Genomic DNA, 14,616 nt, shown 5'->3' on the forward strand with positions numbered 1-14,616 from the left:
TTGCTTAGGATCTGATGTTGTCAGTCCCGGAGCAATTTCGATCTCTTGTGGTGTGTTTTTGTCCCCAGTGATGATGTACTTACAACGAATTTGGTTCCAAGTACCTTTCTGTTCAGGATTTACAGAGACAAAATGCCAGTCAGTGTCCTTCAGGTGGAGTGACTCTGTCAGCTGCAACCTGTAAGGCTCATTGACAGAAGATGCGGTTAATACAGAATTACTTAAATCATAACAAAGGTTATTTTGTTTCACTTTCAACAGTGGACTAGCAGACTTGGTCTTTGAAGCACCTGCTTCACTTACACAAATGTTAATATTATTGCGCGCTTGATTTATTTTGCTACCCTTATTCTCTTGGCCTGCTCCTTTTATGTCTGCACGCCTGGCAGGCTGGCGCTTTATTCTTCGTTTTTTTGTTGTTGACCCCCAGGGAGGGCTTGCAGTTCTCCTCCCCTGCTATTTTTAAATTCATCAAATTCTCTTTTCAGGGGGCACTGGTTACTCCAGTGCCCTAGCTTGTTACAAAGCAGGCATGGTTTAGTGGGCTCAACTATTGCTGGTCTCCGCTGCTGCCCAGGGTACTGCTGTGCTGAAAGAGAAGGTGCAGGGCTGGCAACAGCAACACGCTGAGGTGGTCTTGGCAGCAGCCTTGGTCTGGTGTCTTCAGCAACACTCATCAGAGGCACTTTCCTGTTACAGACTAGAAGCATATCTTTTAATGTAGGGGAAGGTTCCATAGGAAGGCTCAGGATTGCTGCTCGACACTGTTCATTTGCATTTGTAAATGCTATTTCTTCTAAAATTGCTTCCCTTGCATTTTCCTTTTTAACCTGTATTTCAATGGCTCTAGTTAGCCTTTCTACAAATTTCACAAAAGGCTCTGATGGTAGTTGTTTGATTTTACTATAGGGCTCAAAAGGCCCCTCAGGTTGGAGGGAAAAGAATGCCTTTTCAGCTGCTTCCTTTACTTTCTCAAGTGTTTCTGCAGGAATTGCAGCAGCTTGGACTGAGGGAGAAGACCATTGACCCTCACCACAGAGGTGGTCAATAGTAATGGGGTTACCATTGTTGTCTTTTGCTGTGTTTGGATCAGCCTGTAAGCTTGGGAGAGCATCTTTTAGCAGTTGTTTCAATGCTGATTCCCATAATTTGAATTCCGTGGATGTCATGAGACATGAAAAAATTTGTTTTAAATCATGTGGAACCACAACAGTTCTACTTAATTCAGAATTTAAAAGGCCACGGAAATATGGACTGTGTGCACCATATTCTTTATGAGATTTACAGATCTCTTTAATCAATTGTCGTCCAAAAGAACTCCAATTAGCAGTTGGGGCTGCTCCAGCTTGAGCTGCAGGCTGAAACGTAACAGGAGCTAGTGACAACATGGCACCATGCATTGGGTCTGCTGTCCCCTGCTCTGTATCCCTTGAATCAGAAGCATTGGGATCACAGCTACAGGTTTGGGGACAGGCAGTGGGTGTGTCCCCACCGTGGGAACCCGGGGAGGGGGCGGGGAAAGGGAGCCGGCAAGGGGCGGGGATACCGTGGGAACAGGGGGCGGGGTCACCTGGTGACATCATGTCAGCAGCCGCCCTCTGGGAGGAGTAAAGGGGCGGAGCTGAGGGTACTGCAGGAAAGGCGGGGGGAGGGGGGAAGGTGTCACGAGGAACAGGAGGAGAGGGGGATGGGGCAGGAATTTTGGGATGTTTAAGAGGATTTTGGGAAGAAGAAGACCAGGTTTGGGAAGATGCCACGTGGCATCCACCATCTTGTGGACCCCCTAGGGACTGGGGGCCATTTTGGACATCACTGCTAACCAAGAGGCACTTTCCTGTTACAGACTAGAAGCATATCTTTTAATGTAGGGGAAGGTTCCATAGGAAGGCTCAGGATTGCTGCTCGACACTGTTCATTTGCATTTGTAAATGCTATTTCTTCTAAAATTGCTTCCCTTGCATTTTCCTTTTTAACCTGTATTTCAATGGCTCTAGTTAGCCTTTCTACAAATTTCACAAAAGGCTCTGATGGTAGTTGTTTGATTTTACTATAGGGCTCAAAAGGCCCCTCAGGTTGGAGGGAAAAGAATGCCTTTTCAGCTGCTTCCTTTACTTTCTCAAGTGTTTCTGCAGGAATTGCAGCAGCTTGGACTGAGGGAGAAGACCATTGACCCTCACCACAGAGGTGGTCAATAGTAATGGGGTTACCATTGTTGTCTTTTGCTGTGTTTGGATCAGCCTGTAAGCTTGGGAGAGCATCTTTTAGCAGTTGTTTCAATGCTGATTCCCATAATTTGAATTCCGTGGATGTCATGAGACATGAAAAAATTTGTTTTAAATCATGTGGAACCACAACAGTTCTACTTAATTCAGAATTTAAAAGGCCACGGAAATATGGACTGTGTGCACCATATTCTTTATGAGATTTACAGATCTCTTTAATCAATTGTCGTCCAAAAGAACTCCAATTAGCAGTTGGGGCTGCTCCAGCTTGAGCTGCAGGCTGAAACGTAACAGGAGCTAGTGACAACATGGCACCATGCATTGGGTCTGCTGTCCCCTGCTCTGTATCCCTTGAATCAGAAGCATTGGGATCACAGCTACAGGTTTGGGGACAGGCAGTGGGTGTGTCCCCACCGTGGGAACCCGGGGAGGGGGCGGGGAAAGGGAGCCGGCAAGGGGCGGGGATACCGTGGGAACAGGGGGCGGGGTCACCTGGTGACATCATGTCAGCAGCCGCCCTCTGGGAGGAGTAAAGGGGCGGAGCTGAGGGTACTGCAGGAAAGGCGGGGGGAGGGGGGAAGGTGTCACGAGGAACAGGAGGAGAGGGGGATGGGGCAGGAATTTTGGGATGTTTAAGAGGATTTTGGGAAGAAGAAGACCAGGTTTGGGAAGATGCCACGTGGCATCCACCATCTTGTGGACCCCCTAGGGACTGGGGGCCATTTTGGACATCACTGCTCTCCGAAAAACTAACACGTGCTCGGGATTTTTTTGGGGAAAGAGGTTTAGGGGTTTTAGAGGGAGAGGGAGGAACAGGGAGAGCAGAGGCACATGGCTTTACATTTGGCTTTTTCTCCATTTCCTTTTGTTTGAGCAATGCTGTTCGAATTTGTAAACTCCAGAACACAAATTTAGCTGAGGGTAATTTGCCAGATTGTCCTAAGGTTATCAATTCATTCCCAACTTTATCCCAGAATTGAATATTGTGGATTTCTTCAGGGGAAATGTTTGGGAACTGCAGAAAAAGCCATCTTATAAACTGTTTCAATTTTCCTTTAGAGAATTTCACATTACTCTTGATTAAAATGCTAACAATATCATAATACACTCCCCTTTGTACAATGCTAAGTTTGGAACCCATGTTAAAAAGCAAAGTACTTAATCCCGCCTGACCAAAAACAAAGCTAAAATCAGCTACCAATTTCTAAAAAAAAACCACAGATAGAAAGCGATAACGAGCAGACAAAAGCTTCACAATGCAGCTGTATATACTGCTTTTAAAATTCCCGGGCAGCAGCAGCAGGGAGCTGGGACACGCCCTGCCGAGCCGAGGCAGAAACAAAGCCTCCCCCGCGGTGGAATGCAGCAGCCACTCCCGCGGAGCAGAGACAGCAACTACTCCACGTGGCAGCCGAAACCGGGACGCCCCCCCCCCCGCCGCCGCGTGTGCAGAGCACTCCCGACCCCCGCAGGTCCCCCGGCCACGTGGAAAGAGAGCCCCCCCCTCCCCCGCAAAGAGAAAGAGAAAGAAAATCTCCTAACACGTGTCTGAACACGCTGCTGAGCCGGGGGGGGAAGGGCAGAGAGCGATCCCGCTCCGGCGCGAATTCTAAAAAACAGTGAAACACGCAGCAGGAAAGCTAACACTAGAACGCTATGAATTCTTGTCTGTGGGGCTGCGCAGCCAAAATGCAAAGGCAAAAAAGGAACAGAACTCGCGGCAGAGTCTGTTTTTGAGCTTCTGCTCTACCGAAGGCAGAGATACTCACGTGAAATGGAAGCTGTAGGCTGGGTACAGGCAGGTCTCCACCGGAAAAGGACCTCTCTCTGGGTGCAAGAGAGGCTGCCCTTTTCTTCCTCTGGAAAATCTGTTCACCACAATGAAGCAGGGCTTTCCAAAGGCGCCGAACAGTCCACGAAACTTTTTCTGGGAGTATTCCCAAAGTCTCTAGCTGGGAGTCTTGAAGCCAGACTTCTTTCAGCTGGATGCACGGCTGGCAGAAGCTTCTCTGAGGAACTGCGAGTCCGTTTTCCGGCTCAGGGTCGAGCCCACCCAGGGACGCCAATATATTGGAATAAGTATCCCAATATAACCAGTTAGATGGTGCCTAGGCCAGTTCTGACCTTCGCTGCTGGGCCACAGGCAGCTCTGCGGTGTTATACCTCAAAGATACCTTGGCTGGCGGCAGAGTGCAGCGGGGCACAAGACAGGACTCCGTTCTCCTCAGGGGAGAGCTTCTGGCGATGGTGAAGAAAAGAAGGGAGCGGATTCTGCTAGAAGGTAGCCAGATGTTTATTCCATGAGCACAGATACGTCTGCACTGGGCTACTGCTGATAACAGAATAAAGCCGCATGGTCTTATTCACATTTTATAAGCTCGGGGACAGGGGAAGGGGAGGGGACAGGTGAGTTACCAACCAGGTGAAGGGGGCAGGGTCTCAAGGGAGGATGACACTTAGACAGGCCAATGACCCCCAGGCCTGAGGAGCATCCTTTGAAATCGACGAATCACACGACGCCTTGCTGGTATGTTAGCCTGATTGACAGGGCACACTCAGCAAGGGGTGAGGGGGAAGGGAGAAGGGATAGGTACACATGGGAAGGGCTCTGGAAGTTTAAAACCGGACATTGCCACACACCACAACACTTTGGCTGTTGCATCTAGTTGCTTAGAGAAGTAAGCAACTGCTTTCTGGTATGGACCCAAGTCCTGAGGCAATATTCGCAGGGCAATTCCCTGTCTTTCATGGGAAAATAGGAAAAATGGTTTACTTACATCTGGAAGTCCCAAAGCTGGAGCTGACATGACAGCACTCTTTAGCTGGTGAAAGGCCCGCGTGGCTTCTTTTGTCCACTGGAGATCTCTGCTTCCATTGTCAATAAGAGCATAGGGGAGTCTGACGAGCAGTCCATAATTATAAACCTTCAGCTGGCACCACCCTGACATGCTTAAAGAGGTTTGGAGTTCTTTTATTGTCTGGAGTTTCGGGGTTTGGCATATGTCTTCTTTGCGAGCTTTCCTTAAAGTGTGCTGTTCAGCACTCACTTCGGACTTTAGGTAAATTACTTTCTGTTTCACTCCCTGTGCTTTTTTCTTTGATACTCTGTATCCTTGGAGTCTTAGGAAATTCATAATGCTTATTGTCTAGGCCACACATGCTTCCCTTGTCCAAGTGGCTACTACAAGATCATCTACATACTGCAGCAGCCTTCTTTCTTCCTGTGGAGCTTCCCAGGACTCCAGATCTTTTGCAAGTTGTTCTCTAAACAGAGTGGGGGTATTGTTGAAGCTTTGAGGAAGCACGGACCATGTGAGCTGGGTTTTGTGCCCACTTTTAGGGCTTTCCCATTCGAATGCAAAAATTTTCTGGATGACTTCATGGATAGGGAGGCAAAACAAGGCATCTTTTAGATCTAAAGCAGTAAACCAGGTTAGCTCAGGTGTTAGACAAGTTAATAAAGTATATGGATTGGCTACCACCGGATACAAATCTTCTGTTACTTTATTGACAGCCCTCAAATCCTGTACTATCAGGTATGACCCATCAGATTTCCGAACAGGTAAAATGGGAGCATTGAAGTCAGATTGGCATTCTTTCAATAACCCTAAATGCAGAAAATTTTCAATTACTGGGCTGATTCCTTCCCTGTCTTCTTTTTTTTAGGGGATACTGCTTAATTCTCACTGGTTTTGTCCCTTCCTTAAGCTTAATTGCTATGAGAGAGGCATTTTTTGCCTTCCCTGGTACATCAGAGGCCCATACTCCAGGAAATACTTGACTTAGTATCTCTTCATCAATTTCTTCTTCAATTTCAATAGCTGTTAAGGTTAAACTTAATACTTCTATGTACTTTTGGTCATTCACCTCTAGAGTAACCTCTCCATTTTGAATGTAATGGTTGCTTGTAACTGCTCTAATAAATCCCTCTTTAAAATGCCTTTGGTGAATTAGGCATATACAAAAACTTATGAATACCCCATTGTTTTCCCAATTTATACCTCAAAGGTTTGCAAAAATATGCCCTTTCAGACTGGCCAGTTTCTCCTTGCACTACAACAAAATCATTTTCTACAGGTACTAGAGCTTTATTTAAAACTGAATATGTGGCCCTTGTATCAACCAAAAATTCCACCCTTTTCTCTTTTCTCAGCTTTATTGTTATAACCAGTGGATCCACTGGCGTAGAATCCTGAGGTCATCTTTAGTTTTTTTGTGTGTGCAGCCACTTGTTGTTCACCCCGTCTCCCTTCTGGGCATTGGTTTTTCTAGTGACCAGTTCTTTTGCAGATGGCACACTGGATCCTGCTTAGCCAAGGTGGTTCTTTTCTGGGTGGTCTCCGATTGCTTTTTTTTTTTGCCTTTCTTGTTGTACCACTGCTACTAACTTTTTCATTCCTTGTTTATATCTTTCTTCCTGGTTACTAAATATGTTCCATGCCTCTTCTAGCAAGACTTCGAGGTTTCTTCCCTCCGGCCTCTGAATTTTCTGAAGTTTATATCTAAAATCTCCAGCAGACTGCCTCAAAAATGAATTAACTAGCTGATTAATCTCTATTGCAGACCCTGGATCTAATGATGTTTGACAATGCATAGCATCCCTTAAACGCTCTAGAAATTCAGATGGAGTCTCAAAAGGCCCCTGCTTAAGGGAATATAAAGCAGACTAATTTATGGTTTTTGGAATAGCTCTTTCTACCTCTGTTGCTATCCACTCTTGATAATCTGGTACTTTCTTTACCCCTCCTGATACATTAGGATCCCATTCTGGGTCTTGGAGGAGGAAATATTCTTTTACATCTTGCTGCTTGCTCTTGCAGTAATCCTCAGCCAAAGTCCCTGCTGTCTTTAGGATCAGCTGTTTTTCTGTTTCAGTGAAAGCATCCAGTAGTAACTGGATGTCAGCCCAGTCTGGATTGTGTTGCTTGATAACATATCGTAGACGTTTGGCAGTAAGTATAGGATCGATGCAACAATTCCTAGCAATCTTTTCTTATGCCTCTAAATCAAGAATGATAAATGGAACTTTAATCATTAATCTCCCTGCTTCTGGTCCCACTCCCTCTTGCAGAGGGGCCTGTAACACTGCCTGCTTCTTAGTTCTAGATGTAACTGGACTGTCAGGAGGGGGATGGGGTCTAGTGGATGTGCCTTCTCAGCCTGAGTCTTCTTCCCTTTTGGGGAAGTCCTCTTCTTCTTCATTTTCATCTTCAACTTCCTTTCTCCTAGGAGGAGCTCTTATCAAATCAAATGTATCTCGTTCTTGCCTTTTAGAATGATAAACTTTGTCTGATCTTATATACCATTGTCTTATACTGCATGCTGAACGACAATGTTTGATTTGCCCCCTCTTTTCTTTGTTTTCTTTTTCAAGAGTTAACACTAGTGGGTCAGAGGGAGCTCTGAGCCCACAGTCTCTTTGCCATTATTGGTGATTTCTTAAAACAAAAAACATATCAGCATACCAAACCTCATCCCATTTACCTTCCTGTCTTAAAAACAACATTAACTGCAATAAGGTATTATAATCTAAAGTTCACTGGTGACTTCTTTCCAGTGGGCCAAGATGCACCCCAAGGGGCTAGCCTGAGGAACTTCTTTGCTCTAGTTAGTTCCCACTATCTCCTTCTCCTTGCCCTATGTCATTTCCACCCAAACCTGTCTTCACAGAGCTTCACAGTAGTTTCCAAGTTTTCTTCCCACACACAACTCCAGGTGGCAGGTATCAGTTGTGATCTCCTACACACAAGCTTTAAGATCTTAGGTTCTGAATCAACTTGATCAGGAAACATTAATTTACACTCGGAGCATATGCCCTGACACCTGTTAAAACAGCAATACCAGTGACTCTCACAAACTCCGCACTGCAATAATACTCATGCAGCGTGCCAGCCTCTTGATGCACCAAAGGCTCTCAGGAATTGCCCGCAGAGGCAGGCTGTTCTGTTTATTACAGGGAACTCTAAATCCTCTATGGCAGGTTGTTCCCAGTCTAGACGTACTATATTACTAGCTGAAGTCTGATAAAGCCCCTCTAAATGAACACGTTTGTCTCCTCTGTCCAATAATTCACAGGATTCAAACTCCCAGGGGTCGAGTCCAAACAACGCGGGGAGAGGAACCCCTTGAGTTCGTCTAGCCATGATAAAAGTGTGCACAATCTACACAAATCACCACCTTTACGCAATAAATGTTCTCACCCACACTTCTCCACTTGCTCCACTTCTCTGCCGGGCCCTCCCTGCCCCCACAGCCTGCCCCAGTCAGTGCCTCAGGCCTCACTCAGTCCATTCAGTCATGGGTAGAAACCCCCCTGTACTGTAGGGATACTTGCTTGCTCTCTTTTGTACACCATGCACTCTCACAATTACAAATATATTAACATTGCCCACACAATGCATTAACTATACATTGATACAGTGTCTGAACACCACACATGTGCACACACACACGGGTTCACTCGACTCACCCCCAGAGTCGCTATCGGCTGCTTTATCAAACAGTGAACCCCTGTCTCCCAGTCCCTCTATCAACCAGTCTGCCTCCAGGCACAGGAACGAGGCTAAGCACTCAGACATAGCTGAGTGACTTAATCAGCCGTCCTATCTCTCTTTTCCCCTCGGGGGCCCCTCAATATATATCGTATGCTCGTATGCTCCCTACACCAGCAGGTCCTTGTCTGTCTCTGCAGGAGGCAAGCCAAGACAAGAAGAGCTCCTCCAGGAAAATCCCGGGGCGTGCCTTGGACGTCCGTCTATCCCTCTGCCCCTGCGAGGACAGAGACGGTCTCCTGCCTGAATTAGCCAAGATGTTTTGCGGAGACAAACAAAACTCCACAACTTTGTGAAAGTTGTAAAGCTCGTATGTTCATTACAGAGCTGGACGCATGTGGAGATTTTTCTCTCTAAAAAACATGCGTACTTCTGGGAACTCTAGATCTTTTTTTCTCCTTCTTAAATACATATGCACGCAATTTCACAATAGGTTCATATATATTCATTTTTACAAATTTCACGTGACATTTGCTGCTAATTCTTCTTTATCAGAAAGAATTCCTAGGTCAGGCTGACCTGCTCTCACAGCTGTCTCTCTGTCTCCCCCTCCCCTTATCTCTGTCCTTTGGCTGAAGCAGTTTCTCTGAGCTAGGCTTTTTACGAGAACAGGCAGTCAGACTAAACAGCTGTGTTTTCAAACTACAGACTTAGCTCAAAGATGTACATTTCACCTAAAACAAAATGGATTTCTACTCTGGAAAATTTCTACTCTGTCTTAGGGAGAAGCTAAAATTAAGCAGAAACACCCTAGTTTGAAAGGAATCTTTGAATCGTGTATGAGATATATGAATATGATGAATATGCAATAGGCTATTGCTTTTAAGGCATAATCCTTTGTCAGCAAGGTGTGTCTTTTGGCGGAGTGCCAGGCACGCGAACATCTGTAATTCTTTGCTTTTTATTGTCTCTTATTGTCCTAATTATTATTACTGTTTTCTTTACAATTAAACTTGTAAAATTTTAACAAAAGCGATTGGCGTTTTTCACAATTTTGTTTTTGTTTTCTTCCCTAATAAAGAACTGTTATTCCTGCTCCCATATCTTTGCCTGAGAGCCCCTTAATTTCAAAGTTATAACAAATCAGAGGGAGAGGGTATACATTTTCCATTTCAGAGGAGGCTCCTGCCTTCCTTAGCAGACACCTGTCTTTTTAAACTGAGACAAACAGGTTGGGGGATAGGCTGCTGAAATTTGCTTTCTAGAGGAAACACCTTTATGAAGTTTCCTCCTAAATTTTGTCTCAAATGGGGACAGGAGGGATGAGGGTATATGAACAATACCTCCCTGCCTTCCCTATCCTGTTACTGGGAATACAAAAGACTTGCAGCTTGCCCTGTATTAGACTGCAGATTTTGAAGATAAGGCAGAGAGCTTCCCAGTCTTCCCTATTTCTCTTTTGTTTCCTTATCACATGGCCTCCCGTTGCTATTTGCCTCAACCATGTTTCTCCACACTTCCCTTCAATCAGTCCTTTCCCAAACCAAAACCATATTGCCCCTTCTGGGTGTGAATTGCCAAGACCCTTTCTTGGCTCCTCTTATTATCCCCTCTGGGAGTCCATGTCCTTAACTACCTCTGGGACAATGTGCGAGCCATCTCAATGTTCTCCCAAAGGAGTCTTCAGAGGTATTTTGGGATTATCATCCCTGTAGTCAAGACCCTTTTTCGACTTTCCTTTGCTGCCCACCCTGGGCATCCATGTCCAGTGGTCCTTTCCTGTGGACTCTTCATGGACCCCCCCTGGTCCGCCTCTCTGTCTCCTGGACAGTCTCAGGTACCAAATTAATTGCCTGGTGCTGGCCAGTGTTGACAGGAGCTGGTCACCTAAAAACTGGGCAAGACATGCCTCCAGCTCTTCTTGCCACATACTGGACACAGACATTGGAAGGATCCCGGATGAGACCCCATTTTGTATGGGAAATCACGCTTTGAAAAGCCAGTGTGCACAAAGGAGGAAGTGGAGTCCTGCAACTTTGTACGAATAAAGGGAGTAGGTCCACTGGGGCACATGCCCACAGGGTTGTCTCTCAAGGTTTTGGAGGGTGCAGCCTTTTATCCCAAACTCCTGGCTGCATGTTGCCCTCTTCCTTTCCCCATTGGCTGACGTACTAGGAAGGCACAGCCTTCCAGAACTGCCTACCACATATTACCCCCTTGAACCTGTCATTTCACCCCAAAGTAAAGAAGTTCAGGCTTGTGCAGACCCACTTGACTGTTTCAGGAGTTCAGCTGTCTGAGCTCTGCAACAAACCAGATGCTTGAAGTTAGTAAAGACATTATGACCCATTTCAAAGATGTTAACACCCATACCTTCACCCATCAGAATTCTTTGTAAAGACATCTTCCCTATCACTCTGGACCCACTCTAACACATTGTCTTGGTTTAAGACAATTTTAAGAGGTGGACACTAAAATGAGTTACCTCCCCTTACAGTTTTAACCAATCCCTTTCCACTAATAAGGAGAAACAAATACGAGTAGATATAAGTGAAAAAAATAACAGTTTACTAAAAAAAAGCAAAACAAGAAGAAACATGAGCAATAATAGTTTCTAGTGACAAAGTTGCTGAAATCTTGCAGACTCCCCAGGAACAAACTCAAAATGACAGTGACCCCTCCACTCAAGATGGCACCCACCTGTCGGGAGCTAGAGGGAAAATGGTGGCAGCACTCCTCCCCCCCCCTTATCTCTCCAGCAGCAGCAGCTCCATCAGTGAAAGTGGCTGACACATTCCAGCAGCTGGTACTCAGTCCAGGGCTAAGAACTCACAAAGAGACTTTGCCTTCCTCTCAGCAGAAGATAGCAAGGCAACTGCCTGGAGTGACTCGGATTCCGTGCCTTCTTGCCTCAGCCAGGCACTGCTGGTGGGATGGGGTTACCACGTGGAACAGAACTGCTCCACTCCTCCCAGCGTGAGGTAAAGCTGGGAAGGGGCCCCAACAAAAGGGATGACAATTTCATAATACCCCCAGAGAGTCCCTTGGGGAGAATGATGAGGTCTTGGAACAGATTATGCATTCCTCCAGAGGAGGAACTATAGAGATAATGGATGAATATTGTTATTTTGTGTGGCCAAAGTATGATTTGCCAAAGACACTTAAATGGCCACCTTATGGAACAGATAGACTTTGTTTGTGTCAAAGTATGTGGTTGCATTTAGAGGAGAATTGGAAAGGATTGATTGAAAGGGAATGTGGATTGATATGGTTGAAACAAGCAACAGGAGAGGTCTATGTGAAAGAAAGAAGGAAGAAGAAGCAAAAGGGGAGGAAGAGAAAAATGGTGAGGATTGGGATGTTTTTCAGCACCTTTCCCCGTCTTGTCCTCTAATTTTGCCAGCTGACCCAGGGACAGCTGCAGGTCCCCTGTATCCTCAACTTCCGGAGCAAAGGGATCAGGGAAATGCCGTTCTTACAGTCCCACCTGAGGATAATGACAGTGAAAGGGGAGAGGGGAAGCATATCATATCACCCCCTAAAACTAGAAGAGGAACTCAGTATAGGACATCAGAAGCCCCCTGGACCCAAGAGACAGGGGTACACCAGATGCCACTATGTCAAGTTCCCTTGGAGGGGTCAAGGGAGAGGGTTTGGGTTTGTAATTTTACCACTTTCTACCCAGGATATAAGAGGGTTAAAAAAAGAATTACCCCCATATTTGGATGATCCCATAGGGGTGGGGCAAAAGATGGAGGAATATTTGGGAAATGCAGATTATACATGGAAGGATTGGGATTTTATTTTGGGGGTTCTGTTTGGGTCATCAGAGAAAATAATGATTTTGCAGAAAGCTTGGCAGCTGGGGGAGGATGAACATCTACAAGCAGTGGGGGGGGCCTGGATCCAATACACCTATGGTGGATGATGCCATCTCCCAGGTGGACCCCCAGTGGGAACCAAATAATCAGGCCAGTCTGGCTCATCTCCGTGATTACCGTGCTTATTTGATTAGGGCAATCAAATCAGCAGCTCCCAGAACAAACAACATAGCTGAGGCTATGTTGTTAGAAGAGGAAAAGCATTAAAGCCCCTCTCATTGGTTGGAGAGGATTAGGGATGCCTTGCGGAAGCACAGGGGGATGGATCCTGAGGGACCAGCCTCTGACACATTGCTGAAGGTACAATTTCTTATTAAATCCTGGCCTGATATAAGAAAAGGAGTATAGAAAGATGAAGAGTGGCAAAATAAGGCTTTGGAGGAATTGGTTAGAAAAGCACAGCAGATATATGTAAAAAGGGATGAGGAGAAGGCAAAGGCAAAGATTATGGCAGTTTATACAGCCCTGAAGGAATAAACTGCAGGGTCCAAGGAGCCCCCCAGGACAGAGAGGATGGGGTCAGCCACAAGGATGTGGTAGAGGCATTCCCTCCTCAGCAGGGGAGAGCCAACCCAAACAGTGATTGGGAAGGAATAAGTGTGCTATCTGCAGGGCAGAGGGACACCAGAAGCAGGACTGTCTGCAAAAACAGCTGGACCCTCAGGAGGAGGAAGACCAGAGGATAATAAAGACGGACTGTTAGGGGTGTCAGGGGCTCCCATTATACCAGGTGAAACAGAGTGGAAATTTAACAGGGTAGAAATCCATTTCAGATTTAGGTGAAATGTGCCATTTTGAATTATTTAGTTTGTAGCTTACTTGCATAGATGAAATATGCTGTTTTAACTTGTTTAGTCTGTTAATTCTGCTGTGCTCGATTGCCTATTCTCACAAAAAGCCTGTGATCGCAAAACTCCCTCAGCCAAGGAAAAAGAATGCGAACTTCCAAGCTAAAAGGAAGATAAGGGGGGCCCCTTGAACTTTGAAACAAAGACAAGAGCCAAAGCTAAGGCTGCAAGAGATGAACAGTGACCAGAGAGTTTTCTCTGTACAAGAACTGATAACAACTAGTTGCAAGTTGTAACATGAAACCAGTTAAATGAATATGCATGAACCTATTGTGAAACTCTATGCATATGTACAAGTAAGGGGGATAATAAAGGTTTGTGAATTCTCAGGGCTGCGCATGTCCTTTATAGGGGGAACGATCCCCACATGCGACCAGGGCTGTAATAAACATACCGACTTTACGACTTTTACAAGTTGGGAGTTAGGGTTTTCCACAAATCACAGGGACCCACCACACTTGGAGCCCTTGTTAACTTTTAGGGCGTGTCTGGATCAAGAGAAGGTGTGTTTCCTGTTAGACACAGGAGCCTCTCAATCCACTTTAAATTTTATCCCTGTCAGGAAAATTAATCCACAAACACCAGAGGTTTATGTCCAAAAAGAAGACAGAGGAGTCCTGTAACTTTATTCAAAGAAAGGGAAAAGTCATGGGACATTTCCCCTGGGGTCTCTCAAATTTTTGGAGGACACAGCCTCCTTTTTATCCTAATTTCCTGGCCATTTTTCCCTCTGTCTTTGCCCATTGGCTGAGGTACTTGAGAGGTACAGACTTCCCAAAATGCCTAATACCTAAGACTCCCTTCTAATGTATAGACACCTCCCCCCCTTTTGTTTTCTCCTTTTGTCACTCAGCAGAATCCCTTATGGAATTTATGGTTCTTCACATTGTTTCTTTCATCTCTCAGTATCCAATTTTACTTATCATCAGACCTACAGTTTGTTTGTAAAGACAAATCCCTCATTCCTTTCATCCCTAAAACTTTCAAAAAGATCCTTGATTATACAAGGAGTGAGTGGAAACAATGTGTGCATTTTATTCAACCACTGTTAGTAAATGGGGGGGATAGGTTTGAAATGCATGGATTCCTGTTTGTTCCTAATTGTGATTGTAATTTTCTGGGAAGGGATTTGATGGCTAAAGTGGGAATGCAAAATAGTATTGTGAAAAATGAT

This window comes from Zonotrichia albicollis, chromosome W, assembly GCF_047830755.1.
Source record: "Zonotrichia albicollis isolate bZonAlb1 chromosome W, bZonAlb1.hap1, whole genome shotgun sequence".
Classification (NCBI taxonomy): Eukaryota; Metazoa; Chordata; class Aves; order Passeriformes; family Passerellidae; genus Zonotrichia; species Zonotrichia albicollis.